This window comes from Coenobita brevimanus, chromosome 2, assembly GCF_032717465.1.
Source record: "Coenobita brevimanus isolate Jiangsu-jjx chromosome 2, ASM3271746v2, whole genome shotgun sequence".
Lineage (NCBI taxonomy): Eukaryota > Metazoa > Arthropoda > Malacostraca > Decapoda > Coenobitidae > Coenobita > Coenobita brevimanus.
Genome location: NC_136955.1, coordinates 17,224,346 through 17,245,140, shown reverse-complemented (window position 1 = coordinate 17,245,140; position 20,795 = coordinate 17,224,346). Strand labels below are relative to the sequence as shown.

The 20,795-nt window shown below is 45.4% G+C and overlaps 1 pseudogene; it reads right to left on the bottom strand.

Moving 5' to 3' along the window:
- The window catches only part of LOC145391703 (uncharacterized), a 42,780-nt pseudogene extending 23,673 nt beyond the window's left edge, over nucleotides 1-19,107 (bottom strand).
- Between the last annotated feature and the right edge of the window lie 1,688 nt (nucleotides 19,108-20,795).

The window sequence follows — 20,795 nt, the reverse complement described above, 5'->3', positions numbered from 1 at the left end:
GTGCAAAATATGAGAGAGAGAGAGAGAGAGAGAGAGAGAGAGTAACCCTATTATCTCCGACAGCCTCATACCCCAGCGAAAGATGCATGGAAAGTACATGTGCAGTAATTCAGTGGCAACAGTGGAAGGAGGTACACACACACACACACACACACACACACACACACACACACACACACACACACACACACACACACATACGATCCTTCACGAGCTGCAAGAATATGGTGATTGGGGTGTATGAGGTGTGAAGGAGGAGTAGAGGAGAGAGTGAAGAGGAACAGTACGGAGAGTGAGAGAGAGAGAGAGAGAGAGAGAGAGAGAGAGAGAGTGCGGAAGGGGAGAAGGATGTTGGGAGGAAGAGGAAAAGGTGAGGAATGTGAGGAGAGGAAGGGGAAGACAAGGAAGTGAGAGAAGAGAGACGGAGGAGGAGGAAGAAGAAGGGAAGATTATAGGAGAGAGAAGGGAGTGTGAGAGAGAGATTTTTTACATAAATTCTCTCACATTAGAGAATAAATTACCTTGACAACAAGGAATTTCCTCAAGATTTCGCACATATCATTTTCTTTTTGTATTTATTTTTCGTATTCTTTTCTTTTTTTCAATGGACATTTATTCTTCAAGACTTTCTTTCACAGTAGGGGGAAAGGAAGAGGGAGGGAAGGAATATATTCTATAGCAGTAGTCGTGTGTGTGTGTGTGTGTGTGTGTGTGTGTGTGTGTATGTGTGTGTGAGTGTGTGTATTTTGGGCAGCCGAAACTACACGTTCAAATCACACCAAAACTGGCACAAAAATTGCTAATAAAGTAGCTGATGCGAAAAAACTTGGTCCCATCACGATTGAAAAACTTTTACTATATTTAATGAGCGATCACACTTTGACCAAAAAACGTCGCTTCCGGCGCCGGGTCGGTTGCCGTGGCCGAGTGATTAATATCTCGGACTTGCGTGCAGACAACTTGGGTTCCATTCCCGAAGCGAGGTGAGGGCGCCTTTCTTCGGTAAGGAAGTGTCCTGGTGCACCAAAATTGGCATGAAAATCGCAGAAAATTCGCTGATGTCGAAGAACTTGGTCCCATTTCGATTGATGATTTTTTATTAGAGTTAAGAGCGATCAAAGTTTGGTTCGGAAAACAGTTCATTCGGTACTGGGACTTTTAGAAATCGAGTCTACTTGAGCCATGTGCCCTCCGCAGGAGCAAGTGCAAGAGGGCCCGAAGGGCCCAAGAGCACTTCTTCTATATCAGTGGTTCTTAACCTTTCTTGTGTCACGGGCCCCTTCGAGAATCTGGTGAAAGCTATGAACCCCTTCCCTACAAAACTGCACATAAGCACATATACACAGCATTTTGCATGCAATGAATATACTTTATTTTATTGAAAACTACCTCACGCAGCGTATGACATGCACAAACTATAAAACAGTCTTTACAAAGAATTATTTTCTTACTCTTTTTCATGCAAAAATTAATGGCCACTCGATGAAAAAATGAAATACATCCAACTTGTGCAAATTAAACAACACAAAACTTTAATTCTGCTCAAAAGTTCATTTCAACGAGAGGGTTGTTGTTGTTTGGCTTGAACAAGAAGATGAAATTGTGGAGTGGTCTTTGACAAGGAAACACTTATGTCATCATTGACATCCAGGTGATTTCGACTTTTCACAAAGTATGTAGTAGCAAACTGAATCAGAGCACCCATAGCTCGCGTTGCCAGACGCGGGTAGGCTTGTGTCAACGAACACCAGAATTCAAGACTTCGTTTTTTATTTATTTATTTATTTTGGGGGGCAGCTAATGATGCCAAACGGCATCACGCAATATCACTAAATTGTTCTCAATTATTCTGACCTTCACGGACCCCCTGAAGCCCATCCATGGACCCCTTGGGGGTCCATGGACCCCAGGTTAAGAACCCCTGTTCTATAGCAAGGTGTGTGTGTGTGTGTGTGTGTGTGTGTGTGTGTGTGTGTGTGTGTGTGTGTGTGTGTGTGTGTGTGTGTGTGTTTATCTGTCAGTCCCTCTTCTCCTCTCTCTCTCTCTCTCTCTCTCTCTCTCTCAGTAAGGGAGAAGGTGTTATAAAAGCGTCGCTCAGAGCAAGATGAGGGGAAGAAGAGGGGAAGGAGAAAAGATGAAATGAAAGAGGAAGATATTGTTCCTCTACTTATAAGTCTTCATTTTCATATCGTTTCCCTTAACTCTTCCCTTTTCTCCGCCTCCTCCTCCTCGTTATTTTCCTTTTCCTCTCAGTGTCTCTCTCCCCTCCTCCATTTCCTTTCCCATCCTTAGATTGTGACTGTGATGATGTTGATGATGATAATAATAATAATAATAGTAATGATAATAATAATAATAATAATAATAATAATAATGTTGATGATGATGATCATCATCATCATAATCATAATAAATTTCATATTACCACCATCTCCCTCTTGCCTGATTCTTAGCGCTGTTGTCATCTCTTCGAATATTCTCTCCTCCTCCATCTCTTTCTCTTTCTCCTCCCTTCCTTCCTCCATCCCATTTCACTTTATCCTCTCTGTCCTCCTCTCTTTCCCTTCCTCCATTCCTTCCCAGTCCTCAGCTGATAATATTCCCATGATCTGTTTCACGTCTGATCCTACCTCACTCCCGTGTCATTGGGAATATTATCTTCTCGTCTTCTTATTAACATTCCTCTTCTTCTTTCACGTCCTCTTATTCCCCTTCATTTAGAACTTCATTTTTATTTACATGTACCAATATATCTTCCTCTACAGCTTTCCTCTCTGCTCTGCTATCCTTCCTTTCAGCTCATGGAAGTAGGTAAGATCATTTTTTTCTCTATATCAAACAGCTTCAAGAAAAAAGCCTCTAGGTCTATTGCCGTTCCCTTTCCTTTACGCCTTATATTACATGTTTTCACCCTTTTTCCTTTCCCACATCCTCCTACTTCTCCTTCCTTCCATCTCCCTCTCTCCTTCCTTTACTTCTCTTCGTCTCTCTGCCCTACCCCTCCTCCCTTCCATCTCCCTCTGATCTTCCTTTCTTTGTCATCATCTTCCTTTCCGTCTCTCCCTCCCCATCACTTCCACACCCCAAATTATAACTTTATTTTTCCCATCATTTTCTGTACTTTGCCTCATCTATATATTGTTGGCTCTATGAATTTCCTAACTTGCTCTACTCCTCCTCTAAATCTTCTTCCTTCACCAGCTTTCCTTATGCGCTTTTCTCTGACTCTACTTCTTCCTCCACCTCTTCTAACACTTCCTCCACCTTCTTCTCTGAATCTTCTTTATTCTCCACCATTTTCCCTCCTCCTCCACCTTTTCTTCCTCCCTCTCCTTTTAATGTCTTGAGTCTATCATTTCTTCCTTTCTCTTTCTGTTCACCTTCCATTTTATCTTCCTCTTTCTTTCTCCCTATCCCTCTCCCTCTTGCTCTCCCTCTCCTTCTTCCTTTTCTTTCCTTCCCTTTTCCCTTTCCTTTTCTTTCTTCCTTCTCCTGTTCTTTTCCCTCGTCTTTCTTCACATCTCCTTTTCTCTCTTCCTCTCCTCTTTCACCCTCGCTTCCCCCGCCCTAGCTTCCTCCTACTCTTCTTCTCCTCCCCCCCCTCTCTCTCTCTCTCACACACACACACACACACACACACACACACACACACACACCTTTCCTCTTGCTTTTCTCCTTCCCTTAGCTTTCTCCTTCTTCTTTCTCTTCCTCGCTCTCTCTCCGCCTTCCACCTACTGGATAATAACCTATTGCATGATTGTCCTCTATGCTTCAGTCTAACCTCCTCCTCCTCCACCTCTTCCTCTTCCTCCTCCTCCTCCTCCTCCTCCTCCTCCTCTTCCTGACTATCATCTTTTTTCTTGTTCCCTTTTTCGTTCTCCTTCTCCTCTCACCCTCCCTCCCCTGGCTCCTTCCTCATTTCCATCTTAATATTCTGGATTTTATCCCCACATTCTCTCTCTCTCTCTCTCTCTCTCTCTCTCTCTCTCTCTCTCTCCCTTACACACACACAAACACACACAAAGGGAAAAGGGTTATGTATGTGTCCCACAGGGTATAGAGAGGGGAAGAAGAGGGGACGGGGAAGAGCAGGATGGGTGGTGGAGGAAGATAGTGTTCTCCTTCGTCTTTGTTTTCATTTCCCTATTTATTCCTTCCCTCCAGTCCTCCTCCTCCTCCTGCCTCTCTCTCTCTCTCCCGTGCTCATATAATATTTCAACTCTTATTTCTCTCTCTAATGTTAGGAGGTGGTGGCCATCATCCACTCCCTTAATGTAGTGCTTCCTGCTTGTTTCTTCTTATCATGTTATATCTGTGTCTGCCCTCCTCTCATCCTATTTCCCCCTTTCCTTCCTGTCACTTTTTATTGCTCTTCTTATCAGGTGGCTCTGCACTCAATGACAAATTTGTTTTCTGTTACCCAGGAAACCCTTCACATCGTTGGGTGGTAACCATTCATTCAGGTCACGAATGAAGTGTAGTCTACTATGGTGGCCCTGTTAAACGGGAGGAGAGAGCAAAGTGTGGCATCCACCCAGGAACCAAACTTCTACACTTTTCCTCGCTCCTCCCTGAGGTTCGGCGCTGTCAATCACAAGGAAACATCTGGTCACTAAACGGGACGGCCCTACAGGGATTGTTACTTGCCTGTGGTTGATGGGTCTGCTCGGCCAGACAGACTGGGCTTGATCAGCAACAACTGCAATTTGGTCTCTCTCCTGATCCTCGCTATACTGCCACCTCGGTATTCTCTCCTCCTCCATTTAGTGCCATATCTCTTCCTTTCCTTCCTCCACCCCGTTTACCTCTTCCTTCCTTTCTTCCTGTTTCTTTCCTCTTCCAGTCCTTTCTGACCCTCAGATAACAACAATATTCCTCCTATTGTGGCCCGTGATTCGTCTTTTATTTCTATACCTGTGTTTTTAGCTCTACGAAGTTTACATCTTCCTCCATCCCTGCATCTTTCTCTTTCTCTCCTCCACCTCATCTCCAAATTCCTCTCTTTCTTCCTCATCCACTCCTGCTTCTCCAGTACTTTCACACGTTTTGATAATAACAGTTCCTTGCTACCATAAATTAATGCTTCCTCTTATATTTCCCTACGCCCTTGGTTTCATGATTATTCTAACTTCCTCCGCCTCTGCATCTTCCTCTTCCTTCTCCTCCTCTACCTCATCTCCCTAGTCATCTCTTTCTTCTCTTTCCTTTCTTACTCCTCTCGCCCTGCCACGCCCTTTGATAATAACAATATTCCTACTACCATGATCAGTGTCTAGTCTCATCTTTCGTAATGTTGTTGGTTCTGTGACTAATCTGTTATCTTATACCTCTTCCTTTAGCCCTTCTTCTGCTTCCATTTTTTATTCTAATTCTTCCTCTACCTCTTTCTCTAGGCTAACTACAGTATGATATTCTCAGTACACCTCCTCCACTCATTCATATTCCTCTTCCTCCTCCTCCTCCTCCTCCTCTTTATCTTCTGCCCTTCGTCATCTGTTTGCCTCCCCCTCCCCTCCTTACCCTTCCTCTCGCTAACCCCTGCCTCTCTCTCTCTCTCTCTCTCTCTTCCCCACTACCTCGCTCATCATCTAACCCTCCCTCTTCCTCTCTCGCTCTCTTTCACTCTTCCCTTTCCTTGTGCTTTTTCTCTGCCCTTCACTTTTGATTTTCTCCTCCTCTTCTCATCCTCTCCCTCTCATTCTTTCCCATTTCCCTGTCCTCGTTTCTTCCTCTGTCTCTCTCCTTCTCCTCTTTCCCCTTTAATTTCCTCTTTCCCTTCCTCTTCCTGTCCTCTCCCCATTCGCGTAATAATAGTCCTTCAACCTGTGTTCTGCCTTGCATGATCCTCCTCTATGCAACTGTCGTCTTTCCTTTCTTCCTCCTCCTCCTCGTTCTCTTCCTCCCCTCCTCTTCCTCCTTCCTCTCCTCCTCCTAATCCTAATCCTAATCCTAATTCTCTTTATTCCTTTTTCATCTTCCTTTTTCTTCTTCCTTCTCCTCCTCCTTCCTCATCCTCTCTCCCTCCCTCCCCACTCCCCTTGCTCATTTCCATCTTAATATTCTGTTTTTCACTCTCTCTCTCTCTCTCTCTCTCTCTCTCTCCCTCACCTGTTTTCATTACTGATTAATTAAACTATTTCTAACCTCTCCAGCTTGAAACGTCTATCTTAAGCTGAATAAACTCGTCTATAGTCCGTTCAGTTTAACCTAACAAGAATTCTTAACCCTTTTCAGCTCAGTTGATGGCCAGGTGTAGTTAAGCTGGAAGACAAATTTGACTAATTACCAAGGAGACTTCTTGTTATTTCAAAACTACGGCTAGTCAAATTTTTGTTAGAGCAAGGTACCTTTAAAATGCTCTAACTTGAAAAATAAAACAATTTTCAGTCCAATCGGGCCACCGGTTCCAGAGATTTGACTCATTTCTGGCCTTTTGCTTCAAAATTAGAATTTGGTTTTAGTGGAGGGGAACGATTCAATCTCGGTCCGGTATTGAGATTACCAGCATGACAGAAGAGAGAAGAGTAACGTGTTTGTTGTATTATCACTCTCTCGCCCCTCCTTCCTCCCTCCTTATACTCCACAAATTGTACACTATAATGCTATAGTATAATTTAGTACAACAGCAAACACTACTGTTCTGCCCCTCTCTTTTCTCAACGGGTGTCCCAGCAGGAATAAAATAAGGGGAAATTCCTCGCTCAGTCTCCCATACGGCATGTGTAATTCAAATTTCTGTTACCTTCCGACTGAAAATAGGAAATGACTTCACATGAAGCGGAGGCCGCCAAAGGCGGCCTTTAAGCAGTGAATATAAACCGACTATAGTGATAAAAATAAAAAACGAAAACCAATCACGCTACTTAAAGGGATAAAACTTGGTAACTCCTCTGCTTTCTTTATAACCTACCTAACCTTAACCTAATCTAACTAAACCTAACTTTACCTGACCTAACCTAACCTAATCAAATCTGACCTAAAACCTAACCTAACGTCACCTGACCTAACCTAACCTAAGCAAATGTAACCTAACCTAACCTTACCTAACTTCACCTGACCTACCCTGACTTAACCTAACCCAGCTATGCAATCCACTTGACATCAGATCCTTCAACCCATTCAATGGCTTGTTATGCATCGTTACTTAGCCTAAACAACAACTTGCCTGAGATGTAAGGCTGTATGTTCGTCTACGTATTGACCTATTTATATCATGCAACGTAATGTGCTTTCTATATCTACATGATGCTCTCTCTCTCTCTCTCTCTCTCTCTCTCTCTCTCTCTCTCTCTCTCTCTCTCAGTGGCGGCGGCATCAGTGTGTTGACGTTTCTATCCCGGGGGAATATCTACCTGGCGCTACCATCAGCTCCCCTGATGTACTGAGCAGGCGCAGGGTGGAGGGGGGAGAAGGAAGGAGAGGGGAGGGAGTGAGGGAAGGGAAAAGAGGGGAGAAGGAAGGGGAGGGGAGGGAGTGAGGGAAGGGAAAAGAGGGGAGAAGGAAGGGGAGGGGAGGGAGTGAGGGAAGGGAAAAGAGGGGAGAAGGAAGGGGAGGGGAGGGGCGAAAAAAGGAGAGAGGAGGGAGTGAGGGAAGGGAAAACAAGGGAGAAGAAAGGAGAGAGGAGGGAGTAGGAGAAGGGAAAGGAAGGGAGCTGAAGAAAGGCGAGGGGAGGAAGTGAGAGAACGGAAAGGAGGAGATAAGGAAGGAGGGGGGAGAGAGTAAGGGAAAGGAAAATAGGGGAGAAGGCATGAGAGGGGAGAGAAAGGGGGAAGGGCAAGGAGAGAAGGACCGAGAGGGGAGAGAATAGGAGAAGGGAAAGGAGGGGACAAAGAAAGCGAGGGGAGGGACTGGGGGAAGGGAAAAAAAGAGAAAGAAGGAGAGGGGACGGAGAAAAGGAAAGGAAAGGAGGGGAGAAGGAAGGAGAGGGGAGGGAGTACAAAGGAAAGCAAAAAGTAACAGACTTGTTGGTCCTTTTGTGGCTGTTTTGTATAGGGAAGGTTATAACTACCAAAACTAATCTATCAGTTGAAAACAAGGATAGAATGAGGGAAGGGAAAGGAGGGGAGAAGGAAGGAGAGGGAAGGGAATGGAGGAAGGGAAAGGAAGGGGAGAATTTCAGAGGGGAGATGGGAGATGGAAGGGAGGAGTGGAAAAGAGATAGAAATGGGAGTTGGGTGGGGAAGGGTAGAGAGAGGGAGAGTGAGAGAGTGAAATGGCAGTGAAAGGAAACGCTGAAGTAGAATTTGAATTTGATACATTTATTGAGATACACAATACTGTACATATAAAAATAGTAGTTGTACAATATCTCAAAAGGAAGATGATACTTAGGTAGTCATCTTCCCGAGCTTATTAATGTATTAGATTACAATATACTGTACGTGTGATTGGTCAATAATTTTAAAGCGGACTAATTAGTAATCTTATATACAGTAATCAATGTATTAAACTGTACAGTGAGTATAGCTGAAGTAGAGGGAAAGGAAGAGAGACGAGTGAGCGGGAGGGGGGGAGGGGATAAAGGGTGTGGAGGGGTAGGGTAGGATTGAAAAGAGATGATTGGGAAAGGTGTGGGGGAAGGGGAAGCAGTTAGAGGTGAGAAACAGAGAAATAAAAAGAGGCAGTGGGTAAAGCATGGGAGATAGAGCTGTGACGGTAGAGAGGAGGAAAACGAAAAGAAAGAGAGGAAGGAGGAGAGGAGAGGAAGTGGGGAGTTAGGGAGAGGAGGAGAAAGGCAGAGTGGAAAACAGAGGAAGAGAGAATGGAAAAGTGTGAAGGATAGAGATGGATGACAAAGGGAAAATGAAGGAATCCAAGGAGAGAAAAGAAATACTCAGAAATGGTTAAATGGAGAGGGAGGGGTGAGGGAATGGAGTAGGGGAAGGAAGAGAGAGGGAGTGGTAAAGCGGGGTCAATGAGAAGGTGAAGGGAAGAAAGAGGACTGATAAAGGAAGAGGGAAGACTGGAGGGAATGAGGGAGCTGGGAGGGAAAAATGGGGTGAAAGAGGAAAAGGGAGAGTGAGCCAGATGGGGGGAGGGGTTGACAAGGGAGTAATGAGTTCAAGCAAGAAAAGGAATGAAAGAGGAAGGAGCATAAGAGGAAGGGAGGGCGCGGGAAAGGAGAGAGTAGATGAGAAGAGGTGAAGTAAGAGGAGAAAAAGCGAGGGAAGGGTGGAGAGATGGTGAAGGCGTTAAAGGAATGGAAGAGGAAACATGAAGAAGGGAAGAATGGGGAAAGGAAGACCGAAGCAGGGATGAAGGAAGAGGAAGGATTGGAAAGGAGGAAGAAAGAACGTGAAGCAGGGTTAGAGAAGGAAGGAGAGGAGGAAGAAAGAAGGATGGAGAGAGGAAAAAGAGAAAGAGGACGATGTGTAGTGGAGGAGGGAATAAAGTGGGCTGCAATGGAGCTGATGCAGGGAGAGGGAGAGAGATCCATGGGGAGAGAAGGAAGGAGAAAGAAAAAAAGAGTGAAAAAGGTGAAAGGAGGAAATGAAGTAGGGATTTGAATTAAAGAGGAAGAAAGGAGTGAAAAGGAGAACAGCAGTAAGGAAGGGAGGGAAGAGTAAAAGAAATGAATGAGTCTGAGTATGACAGTAAAGGAGAGACGGAGAGATAGGGCTGGAGGAAGAAAAAGAGGTGGATAAACGAAAGAAACGAAAAGGGAGAAGGGTAGGTGTTTGTTGGGAGGGCGTGGGAGAAGGAATTGAAACAGGCGAAAGGAGAGGAGAGGTTCAAAAGGAGAAAAATAAGAAGCTAAGAGAGGGAAAGGAAGACAGAGGACGGGTAGAGGATGGAGTGGGAATTAAAGGGTGAGGAAGAGAGAGTAGGAGGGAGAGACTGAAGCCATTTTGTATACACCCTTCAAATAACCTTCAAGATTCATTTTTACTCAAATGTCATCTTCTTTTTCGACTAATATTCTTTTCTTTTAAATATTTTCCGTGTACATAACAATATAAATGGTAACGGAGAGAGAGAGAGAGAGAGAGAGAGAGAGAGAGAGAGAGAGAGAGAGAGAGAGAGAGAACTATTACTTGACAAATGGCCAGTCATATAACGCATTTTGAAGCTCCGTGTAAATGAGATCCGATTCAGTGAGATACGCTTCAAAGCCTCGCTCCGACCTTCTTCCCTATCTCTCCCTCCCCATTACCCCATACCTCTTCTCCCCTCTCCCTCCTTCCTGAGTGACTCTCACATCCGTATCTCCCCCCCTCCCCACTCCCGACCACCACCCTGTCCTACCCCTGAGTGAGAGAAAACCTTAACTGAGACAGAAATGAAGTAAAGGATTGATTTGTCTGAGGGGAGAAAGGTAGAAAAACGAAATTACTATGAGAATAATTAAAAAGACAAAGGCCATACATCTCGTCTCCCTCTACGATCCCCCTCTTCTTCTTCTTCTTCCTCCTCCTCCTCCTCTTTTGTTCATCCCCTTCCAGCATCTCCCCTCTCCTATCTCCTTCCACCACTCCCCCTTCCTCCACGTCTTCCCTCTCCCTCCATCTCCTCTTCTTCCTCTATTCCCTACTTCCTCTATTCCCTACTTCCCCCTCCTCCCCCTCCCTCTTCCTCCACCCTGTCCTCCTCTATCTCCCCGCTTCCTCTTACCTCCTCTACCCTCACCTCTCTCTCTCTCTCTCTCTCTCTCTCTCTCCTCCATACCTCATTGTATTAGGAAGAATGATGTACCTGTATGACTGCTTTATTTCATAGTGTAACGCACGTCCATCTTAGAGTAACAGCGACCACTGAAGGGCAATGCATTAACTCTGCTACTGAGATCAGATGAATTCCATGTAAAAACTAAAAGACGAAGAAAATGGTGAAAATGTTTGTCAACGTGTGTCGAGAATTGACTGCTTTACTGTTTTTGTTTCGTTTCTTCTCTTAAACATGGGTCTATCTTTGAATATATGAAATGGCTTCGTAGTGATGACTTTGAGGGGAAGGAAAAGCGGAAGTGTTTGTCTTCAAATGGAACAAAGTGAACTGTTTCTTTCATACTGTTTCGTACTATAACGCTGTGTTGTTTACCTCCGGGTAATGGTAATTACCTAAGAGGAATACTTTGCTCGCGATATTAATATCGGGTGAATCCCCACAAATATCTGGAGAGGAATGGGTTAATGAAAGCATTTCTTGGCTGGGTGTATCAAAGAGTGAAGCATCTTTTTTTTTTTTTTTTTTTTTTTTGGGGGGGGGTTGTTTTAAAACTCTTGATGATAGTTTCTCATCTACTAACAGTGATATAAAAGCTGAAAAGATCGCCTGTGTGACCTACAATGTCTCCCCACTGATGATTTGGAAGTGAGGGAAAAAGTGAAGATGTACCCTGCCTCGCTGTGTCGAAAAGTGTGAAACATTTGGAGGTATTTCCTTTTACACATTAACATGAGCCTATCTTCAAATGACATTGGCATCATAAGGCAATCATGTAATTTATACTTTTGACATACCAGACGTTTTTGAGATGAAGCATCTCCTGTATCGATAATTCTTGTCCCAGTGCGTAAAAAATTGTGGTTTGTGTTTCTCATATCGCTTGGATGTTCCACTCGAGCATGTAGGTGTCTGGCTTCCAGTAATATCAACATCGTAACACCAATACATCACCTGTGCTTCTGATTTTCACCTCACTTTCAACTAATGACCATAGGCGAGTACAAGAGTGAATGTTTTGTTGTTTCAGTGTATCGAGTGAAGTGAAGCATCTCGTGTTGTGTTGCTTTACACTCTAACACGTTTTGATCTCCTTGAGAAGTGAGATCCGAAGGTTAATACAATTTGTTTAAATATCAATTATATCAAATGACTTGCTACTGCTATTAGGAAGGCGAAAGAAATAGTAAAATAAATTGTTCAATGTTAGAATGTAAGTGATGCCATTTTCTTCCAGTTAAACACATACTCTCATGAATCTTCAATCAGTTGTGACGTCACCAGTAGGCTATATCACCAATGCTATGGACATCACAAGACTTCATAGTGATGACTCTGATGCCAAGGAAGCTGTTAAATTGCTTTATTTATAATATACCACATTGTTACAGACGTTGCTAGTTTCTTTCGATACTACTCCCCGACTCTTGCTAATTGTAATATAACCGCGAAAGCAAAACATCAATTTATGCACTGTGCTGCTGACATACAATGACTTCGAGACCGAGGAAGAAGTGAAATCTCATATTAAATATATGAAAATGACAGTGTACGAAAATCAGAGTGTAAAAAGAGATGCCCCGCCATTTTACACTCCCTGGCAACCACTTACGTGAATTTTCTGAGGCCTCAACGTCTGAGTATTTGTATTTTTACTCGCGTATATTTACATTTGTATCGGTCTATCAGTTTACATATTTTTATTGATATGGGTTCCACCAGCCTCTCTCTCTCTCTCTCATTATTTGGATTAAGATACAGTATATACGGGAATATAACAAATAAGAGGATTCGTATTTCTGGCTTAAAATACTTTGCGAGCATGGAAGGCATGACAAATACCGAGATCCTGGATGCATGAAGTTGGTGGCAAAAGACTGAAAACGAAATAGTATACCAGGCTGAGGAGTAACTGCGAAAAACGAGAAATGAAGAAGAATAAGCAGACTATGCCTGTTTAGTTTTTGAAATACGAGTATCACAGTCGGCTTGATGGCCTAGCGGATGTTCAGTGATGCCCAAAAAGAGACTGGCTTATTTATTTATTTTCTTATATAATAGGAAAGCGGTTGTGTTTTGTTCCAATTGAAGGAGGTTCTAATCACGACGGAAGAAGGAAACGGTTTAAGGACGTGATTTTCGCAATAACTTTATAATCTACCATGAGACCAGCCAAAATGTCATAAAGATGCCCCTGCTAATACCAATGTACAAGGCCTGTTTGAGACAGCCCAGGCACATACTATATTCAATGTGGATGGTAGGTGCTTGCGCCAAAGTGGTGACGTGTGGAGGCATGTGGAACGTAGAACTGCCAAGAATTAGGGAACGGATTGTTTAGCCTATGTCAAGAGTCGGACGCATGAAAAATTATATATATATATATATATATATATATATATATATATATATATATATATATATATATATATATATATATATATATATATATATTATACGTGTGTGTGTGTGTGTGTGTGTGTGTGTGTGTAAAGCTACTAGCTGAACAGACAGACAGACGTGTGTGTGTGTGTGTGTGTGTGTGTTAAGCTACTAGCTGAACAGACAGACAGACAAACAGATCGACTCAAATAATTATTTATGCCTGAAGCACTACAACTGTACTCAGAAATATCATTCTGCCAGATGTATCACTCCAGGTTTTGTTCAGTGTTTCTGAACTCTTACTTAAAGTGTGATGGACTCCGAATCCCGCGACACAGTGCTTCGAAACTCCTAATGTACTATCTCATTGTTTATGGTATATCGGCATGTCGGGAACAGTACCTCAGTTCAAAATGTTCTAATGCAATCTTTTACTTGATACTCTGCAGAAACTTATGCATTTAGTTTAACGTTCTTCCAGCACTTTCCACTTCGTCCCCTCACATGTGGACCCGCCCTCTCTGATAATCCGGCTGAGGACGTATTAAAACTTTTCATCAGCAGACTCAGAAGATCAAGCTTATTTTCACTTCTTTATAACTCACTGAGAATTTATGAGAATTATAAATTCTGATTTTCCTAGCGAATGATGTAGACAAGAAGAGTGTTGTAATATTATAACCTGACTTTAAAATACGCCATAATTTAATAATATTAATAATAACAATAATAATAATAATAATAATAATAATAATAATAATAATAATAATAATAATACAGTAATAATGACAGCCACAGTAGTAGTAGTAATAGTAGTAGTAGTAGTAGAAGCAGGAGGATGAGGATGAGGAGTAGGGATAGCTATTATTATTTATTATTTATTTAATTTATTACGCAACAGCGTCAGACAGTACATGTGAAACATGATACATATGGAATCCTCGGAAACAGCTATGGACATATGTATACATATACATACATACACATACACATATATACACATATACATATATACACATATACACACATACATACATATTCATATACATATACACACACACACAAATAAAGACAAAACTCATAAACATGTAGGAACATTACATGGAGGTATATGCCACACAGGGCACAGTGAGCTACTTAAACCCGCCAAAACGAGGGTGACGCACCAAGAGTTCTTCTAAAACTTCGTGGTTTAATAAGTGTCGACACACCACATCAAGCGGCTGGCCCTGGGGCAGCAGGTGTCGAACGGTAGGGCACTCCAGGCAATAATGCTCTATAGTGTCGGAGCGAGGCGAGTGGCACAAGCGACACTCAGCGAAGGGAGGCTCCCCTTCCAACCCGGCGACCTGCCACTGTTGCCGGTAGCCCAGCCTCAGACGAGCAGAGACAACATTGTGCCTCCGAACCATGAGACCCCGGCGACGGTAGGAATACTTGAGGCGGCAGACAGACTCGTAATGGTTGATGGACACGCTGTAGGGCCTCTCTGCATCTCTGCGGCGTCGCACAGGGAGGAAAGCAGCGGTGCGAACTCTGGAGAGGTAACAAGTCAGGGAGAGAGGGCGACAATCACCATGAGGAGGCAAACGGCAGGCTTCCTTCGCGAGTCTGTCGACTGTGGTATTGTGGCGTAAACCAACATGAGATGGCACCCATATAAATATGACAGTCAAGTTACGATGAAGCAGTAAAGCCAGAAAAGATAAGATCAGTTGAACAACTGTAGATTGTGTGGGCCGAACACTGGATAGGGACTGAAGGGCAGGCTTGGAGTCGCATATGATGACAGCATTTACTCCCCGTTGGCAGACAAGACTAACAGCATCCAGAATGGCAAACAGTTCACACAGTGTGGAGCTGGAGTGATCACGGAGACGTCGGCCAACCCAACCCCCTGGGGGTGGTTCCAAGTCGGGTGAGTAGACAGCACCACCAGCAGCACCATCCGATTGCAGTGACCCGTCAGTATAGAGGTGATATGGTGCTGTGATAGAGGACGTCACTGTCGCCACGTGTTCCAGAGCCAGCTGCAGCTGTAGATAAGGTGGGTCAGACCTGGAGGTGGGAGTGAAGCTCACCTCTGGCATAGGCAGCACCCAGGGTGGGGGGTTGGGGGTACTTCTGCAACAAGAACATCCAAATTAAGGCTGCGGAGCATAGAGGAAACAGATTTAATAAGAGCACGTCCACCGCGCAGAATAGGAGGAACTGGGGAGTTTGGTCTCAGAGAAGTCCTGACTAACTGAGAGTAGTGGGGTGAAAGTTGTGGGAAATGGAGGCACTTGACAGTGAGGCGAGTGACATTAGAATAAATTCTTTCTATTAAAGGCGGAAGCCCCAGCTCACGCTGCATGTTCACTATCCTGGTAGACATGGGACAGCCCAGAATTACTCTCATTGCTCTATTCTGAAATTTTTCTAAAGGCTCCAGAGCAGTCCTAGAAAGCTGAATCAAGGCAGGGGAGAGATAGTCAACAACAGAGCGAATGAAAGTAATATAGACTGTCCTGGCCACATGGATGGAGATTCCCGAAGAGTTGTTGGTGAGCCACTGAAGTGGTGCGAGTCGGTGCTGGAGGCGATCCAACAGGTCACGGACGAAGGGATGGCCCTGGCGCCTGGCGGAGGGAACAGCTGAGATCTTAACAGGTGCCCCCAGGTAGCGGTACTGGAAACACAAGGGAATGACAGTCCCTCCGATGGTGAAGTCAGGCAGAGCTTGAGGAGGGCGGCAGGAGAATATTCTGCTCTTATCTGGGGAAAGAATAATGCCACAATGAGAGGAAGCCACATAGAAGGAGTCAAGAAACCGCTGGAGATCCCTTGGCGAGGAAGAGTGAACACAAATATCATCGGCATAGCATGTAATCGTAGTTCCAGGAATATTAGGGAGAGAAGTGAGCAACCGATGCATCAGTACATTAAACAAAAATGGGCTAAGAACACCCCCTTGTGGCGTACCAAGATGAAAACTGCGTCGAGGACTGTACACACCACTGAAAAACACGCGAGAGGTCCTATTACTGAGATAGCCCCGAATCCACCGCAAGAGATTACCCTTTATCCCAAAGTTGACAAGTTGATCCAAAATGATGTCTCTGTTAGCTATATCGAAGGCACTCTGAAGGTCGACGAAGGCCACCACACTGTCCTGGGAGAGGCGAGAATACAAGTCAATGAGGCAGTGGTGCGTGCTGCGCTGAGGAAGGAAACCATACAGATGTGGAGAAAGGCGGTCCTGAAGCCTGTACATGAGACGGTTGAGTAAGATCCTCTCCATCACCTTGCAGAAACAAGAAGTAAGGGAAATCGGCCTGAACTTCGCCGTGCCAGGCTTGGGGATGGGGACAATTGTACTGCTGGTCCAGGCTCGTGGTACACAACCGTCTCTGAAACAAAGATTGTACAATTTAAGTAAAGGGTTACCAGGAACTTGTTGGAGCAGACGTAGCACAGCATAGGTGATACCGTCATCACCAGGGGATGAAGCCTTACCTCGAGAGAGAGCACGACGCAGCTCCGACTCGGTTATCTCCTCTGCATCATCATCATCATCCTGCAGCAAAGCAGACATCAAACGAAGCTGACGGGCAGGAGCACAGGAAGAGAGTGCATCTTGTATGTGGTTGGGAAGACTTGCTGGGGCAGACTCTTCCGACCAGGCATCGACAAGGTTTTGAGCGTAGACAGCGGGAGTGTGATGGCGAGCAGTGGCGGGCGTCTTCTTGACAACTCGACGGATGAGGTGCCACATGGAAGCCACACTTGTCTGTTGGTTAATACTGTCCATAAACCGCTGCCAGGACTCAGTAAGGACACACTCCTGCAGTGCGACTAGTGCATCCCTGGACGTTTGATAACGATGGAGTGTGCCAGGATTCGGGTTGGCTTGAAACAAGAGCCCATCACGTTCAGCCTTCTTCTTCGCCTCTTGTATACGTGCATCAAGCGTCCAGGAGTGGGCGGTACAGCGGCGCTGCAGATGTGGGCGGGAGACATACTGCCTGTAAAAATCATGAGTGGCAGAGACAAGATCAGAGTATAACTGGTCAGGTGAAGAAAGATTAAAAGTAGGTACCATCTGGGCCATATATGATATGTACGTCGGACAATACTTAGGGGGCACAGTAATGCGCAAACGAGCAGCAGGAGCAGTAGAAGCCGCAGGCAGAGAATAACGAAATCGAAGTGCGACATGATCAGAGAATAAGGCTGGCACTGAGGAGCATTGGACCCGAGACGCTATCAAGCCGGACGTGATGACGTGATCCAGAGTGCCTCCCCGGGAGTGAGTGGCGCCGCCAGTATCCCAGCGTGCAAGGTGATGCCTGCGGACGTAAGAAATGAGATGAAGACCATTACGATTGTGAGAGCCAGAACGATCACCTAAGTCAGGATGCCGAGCATTGAAATCTCCCATATACACCACCCCACGCACTGTAGGAGGAGGAAGAGCCTCAAGAGAGAGTCTGGCAGGGGCGGAATAGACATTACACAGCTGGAGCACGCCATCCCCAAGTGTGACCTCAAAGAGCTGGAAAGTCATGTCAGGGTCGGTGGAGTTGCGGAGAAGGCGGTGTGGTAAGGAGCTGTGTATGTAAGTCAACAGGCCATTCCTTACCAGATGGACGTACGGAATATAACCTGTAAGGGGGAGCTTGCCCAGCGGCAATTGGCCGGCCTGGGAACGCTTCCTGGAGAAAAATAACACTAGGGTGGTGTCGAAAAACAAAGGTCTTGAGTTGAGCGAGCTTAGCATAATTGGTGATACCACAGACGTTCCAGGAGATGACATCTAGCTGGTAATCAGGAGCGAACCTTATGCTTGAAAGAAGGTGACCGGGGAGTGGAGGCAGATGAACGACCTGGGTTAGAGAACGAACCAGAAGGGAATGACTCACAGAGTTTTTCAAGGCGAGAGGCGATAGTACCCATCTTGTCGGTGAGGGTGGTGACGGTGGAGATGATGCACTGCTGAGCCTCAACCAAGGTGGAGAGTTTGTTATCCGAAGAGGCATGAGCTGCAACCAGCCCGTCAATCCTGGCTTCAAGAGCAGAAAAGCGGTCCTCGAGAGCCGTACATCGTGCCATGAGGGAGGCAACAGCCTTGCGGAGGGTCAGGTCAGGAGCCGAAGCAGTGCTGGTGGGAGGAACAGGCTGAGGTGGTGGTGGGGGTGGCCCGGGAGTGACAGCCCGAACTGGGGCCCGGCGCCGAGCACAACCATGCCACACGTTGACCCCTGGCTGAAAACAGCGTGGACACTTCCACAGAGACGTGTCCCGAGGAGGTGGGGGTTCTGAGGTGGATGCGGAGGCAGCAGGACGTGACGGCTCACCCTTGACAGGACACGTCCTGGATTCGTGGCCAGCCGCACACCAGGCACACTTCGGCGAAGCAGAGCAGTACCGGGAAATGTGTCCCACGCCCCAGCATCTGTAGCACCAAGGCTGGTCATTATGGAGTTTCTGCACCTCACACTGTGGAAGACAGGGAGGAAGTCAAAACTAATAACTGATGGAGGTGGGTCGGGAAGGCTCCAGACGACAACAATCCGGTTAATGGGAGAACCATCCTGCATGAAACGACGGGCAGAGTACACTCCAGGATATCCCTTGGCAAGATTTGGGTCAACGTCAACAGGGAAACGGGTGAGGATGTAGCTGGGGTACTTACGTGGCCTCTCCGGTGAGTCCTGAAGAACGAGTGGCAGCGAGCAAAACTCACCAGATAAGACTCTGTTAATGATGTCCTCTCTTTGTCTAGAAATGTAGACAAACCGGGAGGTGACTGCAGCCATCTTGACTTCTGCCTTGTCACGCTGTAGTTGGAAGGCCCTGTTAACCGAAGACAACCATCGCAGCTTCGTATCCGTGGAAGGGTCGCCACTGAAGCAGAGCTTGACGTAGGCATCTCTCGGGGCAAATGCAGGGCGGTGAGACAAGGGCCGGGAGTGGGAAGAGGGAGAAATACCAGCAAGAAGCTGAGGAGGCAGACAGACAGGCACATCACGCACAGATGAGTCACCTTTGGCAGTCTTGGTGACAGGAGGCACACATTCACCGTCAGGAGAGTCCTCCACAGGCCGCTTGTTAGAAGTGGACGGGGTGGAAGGCTGTATCCCATGATGAGTGATCAAAGACTGAAGGGGCTGTGAGGTGGCAGGCACAGGCAGTTCAGGCCAGTGGTTCACGGTAGGAGAGGCATCGTCGTCAGACATGGCTAAATCATTTTCCAGGAGTGAACCAGCGTCCGACCCCGAACACTCCATCGGGCCAGGCAAGGCCTCGACAGAACACTAGCGAAGCACTCAGCCCACACTCACAGCAGCCGGTGACTATATCAAAAATCCGAACACAAAGAAACAGCTTCGAAATACACAAGCAAGCTCCAGGAGGAGCAGAGAACGTCCGCACTCAACGCAGGCTGAAGTGGGACTGTAGGGATAGCTGTAGTAATAACGAGTGCTCGTGGGCCCTTCGGGCCCCTCGCACTTGCTCCTGCGGAGGGCTCTCGCGTTTATGTGCTGTTCTACTGTAGTGTAACGTTGTCACTTGGATTTTTTGCAGCTATCCAATTGATCGTGTTAATTGCAGCTTCGGGAATGGAACCCAAGTTGTCCGAATGCAAGTCCAAAATACTTTAGTTGTACCTGTGGGCAAAAATTTCTACGGAGATCCTATGCCGGGCGCCAGGAGCGGCGTTTTCGGGTCAAAATGTGATCGCTCACTAAATACAGTAAAAGTTTTTCAATCGTGATGGGACCAAGTTTTTTCATATCAGAGACTTTTTAGCGATTTCTGTGCCAATTTTGGTGCGATCTGAATGTGCAATTTCGGCTGCCCAAAATACACACACACATACACACACACACACACACACACACACACACACACAACAGACACACGGCTAGTGCTATAGTATATTAGACAGATGCTCGTCGGCCCTTCGGGCCCCTTCCACTTGCTCCTGCGGAGGGCTCTCGCGCTGCTATACTTTTTTTAAGTTGACCTATAGGCAAAAAATTCTACGGAGATCCTATGCCGGGCGCCTGGAGCGGTGTTTTTGGGTCAAAATGTGATCGCTCATTAAATATAGCCAAAGTTTTTCAATCCTGATGAGACCAAGTTTTTTCACATCTGCGAATTTTTTGCGATTTTTGTGCCAATTTTGGTGCGATTTGAATATGTTGTTTCGGCTGCCCAAAATACTGTACACACAGACACACACACACACAGATACACGGTTAGTACTACAGTATATTAGATTATGAAAATAATAATAATAATAATAATAATAAATAAATAAATAAATAACTGAAACTAGCAGGTTAATGATGCAGTAGACAATAAAAAGTTCATAGATTCATTTTTGTTATCCATTTGCATAAAGTTGCACGAATGAGTAATTGCATCCTGATGTGTGTTCAGTGACATTTTTACCTGCAGTCACATAATGAATCTCAGTGTTCAATACCAGCGCATGTACAAGAAAAATACTGTAGCTCTATAACATTACTAATCCATCCAATCCGATGTTGTATTTTATTCGACTGTTTTTCCTCCTTCTTGATAACTTCATGTGCCTCTGGGGAGATCTTGGTGTGATTTGTGTTTGAAAAAAGGGTATACATCTACATCTTTCGACCTAACCGTTTGTCTGTCCATTTATATATCTATCTATCTATTTATCTGTCTATCTATCTATCTATCTATCTATCTATCTACTTGTGTGTGTGTGTGTATAT